The sequence below is a fragment of the Bos indicus genome, chromosome 19 (assembly GCF_029378745.1).
Source record: "Bos indicus isolate NIAB-ARS_2022 breed Sahiwal x Tharparkar chromosome 19, NIAB-ARS_B.indTharparkar_mat_pri_1.0, whole genome shotgun sequence".
Taxonomy (NCBI): domain Eukaryota; kingdom Metazoa; phylum Chordata; class Mammalia; order Artiodactyla; family Bovidae; genus Bos; species Bos indicus.
In genome coordinates this window covers 43349316-43355905 of record NC_091778.1, presented here as the reverse complement: position 1 = coordinate 43355905, position 6590 = coordinate 43349316, and positions in this window count along the sequence as shown.

The window sequence follows — 6590 nt, the reverse complement described above, 5'->3', positions numbered from 1 at the left end:
CGTAAATTACTTCCGGCCCCGCCCCTCGAGCGCGGGGCGGAGTCTGGGGCGCAACCGCCGACTGTGTAGCTGGTGCCTAGGAAGCCACGAACTGGTTGGACCACGACGAGCGCGTGGCTATTGGCTTCAAGGAGGCCTCTTTGCGACTTCTAGTGTTGGCAGTCGCACGCTCCATCGGTTCCTCCCCGAGTTGCTTCGCATTCAGAAACCACAGTCAGGAAAAAAAAAAAACAAAATGTACAGCTCAGAAGACAGGGAAAAGATTGGGGGCATAATTCCAAATAGGGATAAGGCATTCATGGCAAGTATTTGTGCACGTGTACCACCCTCAAGAGTGAGCCTCTTGGTGGCTCCAGACGGTCAAGAATCTGCCTGCAATGCAGGAGACCTGAGTTAGATCCCTGGGTCGCGAAGATCCCCTGGATAAGGAAATGGCAACTCACTCCAGTCCATGGACAGGGGAGCCTGGCAGGCTTCAGTCCATGGGATCTCAAAGAGTCGGACGTGACTTAAAGTGAAGTCGCGCAGTCGTGTCCGACTCTTTGCGACCCCATGGACTGTAGCCCCTCAGGCTCCTCCGTTCATGTGATTTTCCAGCCAAGAATACTGGAGTGGGATGCCATTTCCTTCTCCAAGGGATCTTCCCGACCCAGGAATTGAACTCTGCTCTCCTGTACTGCAGGCAAACTCTTATTACTGTCTGAGCCACCAGGGAATCCCATTGAGCTACATAAGCTGCTGGATACATAAGCACCTGGCTGGTTAGCTCAGTTGGTTAGAGCTAGGTGCTAATAATGCCAAGGTCCTGAGTTCAATCCCTACAGGCCAGACTGCAAGGATATGACTTAGCGACTCAACACAAACACCATCAAAGGGAGACAGCATTGGGCTCCGAAGTCAAAGTGCTTGGGCGGCCACAGCACAGGGCACTAGGCCCACCCAGTACAGGGCTGCTACTGCTGCTGTCACTTCTGCTGCTGCTGCTGCTGCTGCTAAGTCGCTTCAGTCGTGTCCGACTCTGTGCGACCCTATAGACGGCAGCCCACTAGGCTCCTCTGTCCCTGGGATTCTCCAGGCAAGAACACTGGAGTGGGGTGCCATTTCCTTCTCCAATGCATGAAAATGAAAAGTGAAAGTGAAGTTGCTCAGTCGTTCCTGACTCTTAGCGACCCTATGGACTGCAGCCTACCAGGCTCCTCCGTCCATGGGATTTTCCAGGCAAGAGTACTGGAGTGGGGTACCATTGCCTTCTCCCAGTACAGGGCAGTAGGCCTTAAATTTTCACTTTTGCCAAGTGAAAGTGAAGATGAACCTTCCTGGTGTGAGGATATGCGTTAAGCTACATGGGAAATAACTCTGAGTTCACCCTTTCAGTGTAACACATTTAGTGAGCATCTGCTACTGGCGGGCTCTCACCTCTTCAAGGTCTTTACTGACATCCTCCCCCAGTCCCTACTCTCCCTGCTCCCCTCTAATAAAAGGTGGGCTGGGTTCTTCTAAGTTCCATTATTTAAAAAAAATATTTATTTGGCTGCCAGAGGTCTTAGTTGCAGCTCTGGAAATCTTTGATCTTTGTTGTGTGTGGTATGTGGGAATCATTTTAGTTGTGGCATGTGGGATCTAAATGAAACTGGGACACCCCTCCAACCCCTATAACCCCCCCCACCCCCCACCCCCACATTGGGAGCCCAGAGTCTTAGCCACTGGACCACTAGGGAAGTCCCCTTACTGTATTACTTTAGAATGGTCAACTTCCAAGCCAGTGAAATTGTGAGGGTCTTGGCCTTGTGTATATTAGTGGATGTTCAAAAAAATTATTAAGGTTTAAATATTAAGAAGATATCCTTAACTATGAACAAATGAGTACATGTAAAACTGGGGAAATATGCGTAGAGATATTGTGAGAAGATCTGTGTCTATTTTCTGGCTATGATATTGCACTAAAGTTTTTCAAAATGTTACCATTGGAGGAAACTGGATAAAGGGTACATGGGATGTCTTTATATCCTTTCTTAAAGCTGCATATAAATCTGTAGTTATCTCTGTGCTGTGCTTAGTCGCTCACTCGTGTCCAACTCTGTGATCCCATGGACTGTAGCCCACCAGGCTCATCTGTTCATGAGGATTCTCCAGGCAAAAATACTTGAGTGGGGGGTTACCATGCCATCCTCCAGGGGACCTTCCCAACCCAGGGGCTGAACCCAGATCTCCTGCATTGCAGGTGGATTCTTTACCTTCTGAGCCACCAGGGCAACCCAAACATGATCTGCACCTCCAGGGACTCGAACCTGGGTTGCAAGAATGGTAATCTTCCATGAGCGGTGGGATATAGTTATCTCAAAATGAGTTTAGTTTTATAAAGAATAACTTTAGTACAGTATAGTACTAAAATAACAGTATATAAAATATATATATATATATTTTGTAGTATATAAAAAAAATAACAGTTCCTTCCCTGGAAGAGTTCTGTCTAATCAGGGAGAGAGATACATAAACAGTAATGACTACCCAAAGAGACATTGTTATTCAAAGTTTTCTATGTGCCTGTGCGGGAGATGAAGATAGACTTACTTTCAAGCTGCAGTAATGGTATCAGTGTAAATATAGTTATATAGATCAGTGGAACATAAATAGATTCATCAGAGTCCATAAATAGATTCACACATATTCGATTAGTTAATGTTGCTAAAGAAACTCAATGGGGAAAAGATCATCATTTGGACAAATGGTGTTGGAAAAATTGGGTGACCAAAGGACTTCCCTTGTGGCTTAGCTGTTAGAGAATCCGCCTGCAATTCAGGAAACCTGGGTTCGATCCCTGGGTTGGGAAGATCCCCTGGAGAAGGGAATGGTTACCCACTCCAGTATTCTGGCCTGGAGAATTCCATTGGCTGTATGGTCCACAGGGTTGCAAAGAGTCAGGCTAAGTCGACTTTCACTATGCCAAAACAAAATAAACAAAAATCTGACCATATAGACAGATTAACTCAAAAGATTTAAATGTAAGAGGTAGAATTATAAAACCAGAAAAATAGGTGAATGTATTAGAGTGAAAAACAAAAAACAAATTTGATGTCATCAAAGTGAAAATTCTTTGTTCTTCAAAACAATACTATTGGACCTTCCCTGGTGGCTCAGTGGTAAAGAATCCACCTGCCAATGCAGAAAACATAGGTTTGATCCCTGGTCTGGGAAGATCCCAAGTGCCAAGGAGCAACAAGGCCCTCAAGCCACAACTACTGAGGTTATGCTCCAGAGCCTGGCAGCTGCAACTATTGAACCCACGTGCCACACTAATGAAGCCTGTATGCCCTAGAGCCCGTATTCTGCTACAAGAGAGGTCACTGCAGTGAAAAGCCTGTGCACCACAACTGGAGAGTAGCCTCCATTCGTCCCAATCAGAGAAAAGCCAACATAACAACGGAGACCCAGCATAGCCAAGAATAAATAAATAAAATTATATTTTTTAAAAAAACAACAAAGTTAAGAAAATTAAAAGGCAAGCCACAGACTGGGACAAAATATTTGCAAAACATCTATCTGACAAAGAATTTGTATGCACAATAAATAAAGAGCTCTTACAGCTCCATATAACAAGGCAAATAAAAAGTGATCAAAATATTTTAATAGTTATATCATCAAAGAAGATATATGGATGACAATTAGCATATGAAACATGCTCCAGTGTCTTTAGTCATTGCTGCTGCTGCTGCTAAGTCGCTGCTAAGTCGTGTCCGACTCTGTGCGACCCCATAAACGGCAGCCCAACAGGCTCCCCCATCCCTGGGATTCTCCAGGCAAGAACACTGGAGTGGGTTGCCATTTCCTTCTCCAATGCATGAAAGTGAAAAGTGAAAGTGAAGTCCCTCAGTCGAGTCCGACTCCCAGCGACCCCATGGGCTGCAGCCCACCAGGCTCCTCCGTCCATGGGATTCTCCAGGCAAGAGTATTGGAGTGGGGTGCCATTGCCTTCTCCGGTCTTTAGTCATTAGGAAAATACAAAATAAGCCCCGCAAGTAGACACTGATACACACTTCTAGAATAGTTAAAGTGAAAAAAGACTGAATTTGCCAGGTGTTGATGAACACGGTAAGCAACCAGAATTCTCATACACTGATGGTGAGAATGTAAAATGGTTTAACCTCTGTGGAAAATGGTTTGGCAGCGTCTTAAAAAGTTCAACACACTTACCATATGACCCAGCCAGTCTGCTTCTAGGAATTTACCCAAGAGAAATCAAAGCTGTATGAAAACATCCATAGTAGTTTTATCTGCAATAGCCCCAAAGTGGAAACATTTCCAATCAACTGGTGAATGGATAAATCATAGTTTAGCTTCGTGATGGAATACTACTTAGTTGTAAAAAAGAAAGAACTATTGATACATGCATAATATGGATAAATCTCAAAGAAACTATGCTGAACAAAACAATTCATACAAAAAAGACTATATGGTTCCATTTATATAGAATTTTAGAAAATGCAAACATAATCTTTATTGCCTTAAAGAAAAACAATGTATCCTGGGAACACAGAGTTAGGACGGGGAGAGATTGATTACAAAAGAGTAGAAGGAAACTTTGGGAGATGAAGGATGTGTGTATTATCTTTTTTTTTTTTGGCTATGCCACCCAGCTCTTGGGATCTTAGTGTCTTGATCAGGGACTGAACTCAGGCCCTCCGCAGTGAGAGGGCAGAGTTGTAACCACTGGATGGCCAGGGAATTCCCTATGTGTATGATCTTAATTGTGGTAACATTTTCATCGTGTACGCATGTGTTAAAACTCATCAAATTGTGTGCTTTACATGTGTAAATTTCATCATGCTTCAATTATATCAATAAAGATGCTTTTAAAAATCCAATAAAATAATAACAGTAATGTGTGCTTTTTGGCAGCTTACGAAACACTTTGTGATCTTCACAGCACCTGAAGAAGGGAGGAAGCAGAGTATTTGCCTGGTTTCCAGATGAAACACAGGACCTGGGAGAGGTGACAGGGTTTGCCCTAAGCTACAATACCAGAATATAGGTAAGTTGAGCTGGGCCCCATGCCTTAGGTTGGATTGGTAGAGTAAAAGTCACTGGAATTGGATCCCAATCTGTCCCAGCCATTTACTAGCTGATCTCCTTAGGTTACTTCTTTATTTCTTATTGTATTGTGAATTAGAATATAGATACCATGGAGTTGGACATGTATAGATACAGAGTTGGACATGACTGAGTGACTGAACAATAGCAACAACAGAAACATTAATAAAACACATACGTACAGTTTAATAAATAATTATAAAATGAACACCCACATAAACATCACCCAGGTAAGTCGAAAAACATATTGTCAACCAAGGGCTCCCTGTGAGACCCCTCCCCAAGCACAGCCCCACCCCTGCACTGCCACCCCCTGCACAGGTAACCACCATCTTTCCAGTTACTACCGTGGCTGGAGCCCCATGGTCTCTTTCTTGGATTAATGCAAGATCCTTCGAACAAGGTCTCCACATTCTATCCTTTCCCTCTTTCTTCTCAATGCTGGTGTCAGAATATTCCTTCTAAACTAGCTCAGATGAGACTTCTCTGGTGGTCCAGTGGTTAAGAATCCACCTACCAATACAGGGGATGCAGGTTTGATCCCTGCTCTGGAAACTAAGATCCCACATGCCTTGGAGCAACTAAGCCCATGCACCACAAGAGAAGCCCGTGCACCCCAATGAAGACTCAGCACAGCAACCCCCCAAAAACCCAAGAGTTATAAAATATGTCAGATCATGTCACTCTGTGTAAAACCCTACAGTAGTCCCCCATTTCATTCAAAGTAAAAGCTACTCTCCCCATCATGCCCTGAGTTCCAGGCACCTGGCCTTCTCACTGTTCCTTGCACAAGAAGACCCCTGCTAGACTCCTTCCTTGGGACCTTCACACTGCCTATTCCCTCAGCCCCAGTCAGCCTGGGATTGGGCTGGAAGGCTCCCTCCCCACTACTTAACTGGCTCTTTCCCCTCCTTCGTGTATTTGTTCAAATCTCTCCTTTGCAATGAGGCAAACCCTGACCACCCTATTTAATACTGCAACCTACTTGCCCTCAACCTCTGATGAGGAAATTCTTTATTCATTTACTTATTTTTAATTAATATTTGTATGGAGGTATAGTTGATTTAAAATACCATGTTGATTTCAGGTATACAGCACAGAAATTTAGTTATACACACACACACACACACACACACACACACACACACATTCTTCTTCAGATTCTCTTCCCTTATATGTTATTACAAAACACTGAGTAGAGAGTTCCCTGTGCTTAACAGTAGGTCCTTGTTGGTTATCTATTTTATATATAGTAATGTGTATATGTTAATCTCAATCTCCTAATTTATCCTTCCCTGATTTGGGAATTCTTTATCCTCTGTTTTTTGTTTGTTTGTTTTCTTTTTCCCATAGCCCCACTTTTCAATATACTATTATAACTTCTTTGTTTATTTTATAGATTGTTTATTGCTGCTTCCCCTGGTAAAATGTGAGCTCCACAGGGTGAGCATTTTTATTTGTTTCCTTCACTGTTGCTCCAGTGCTCAGAGCAGTACCTGGCA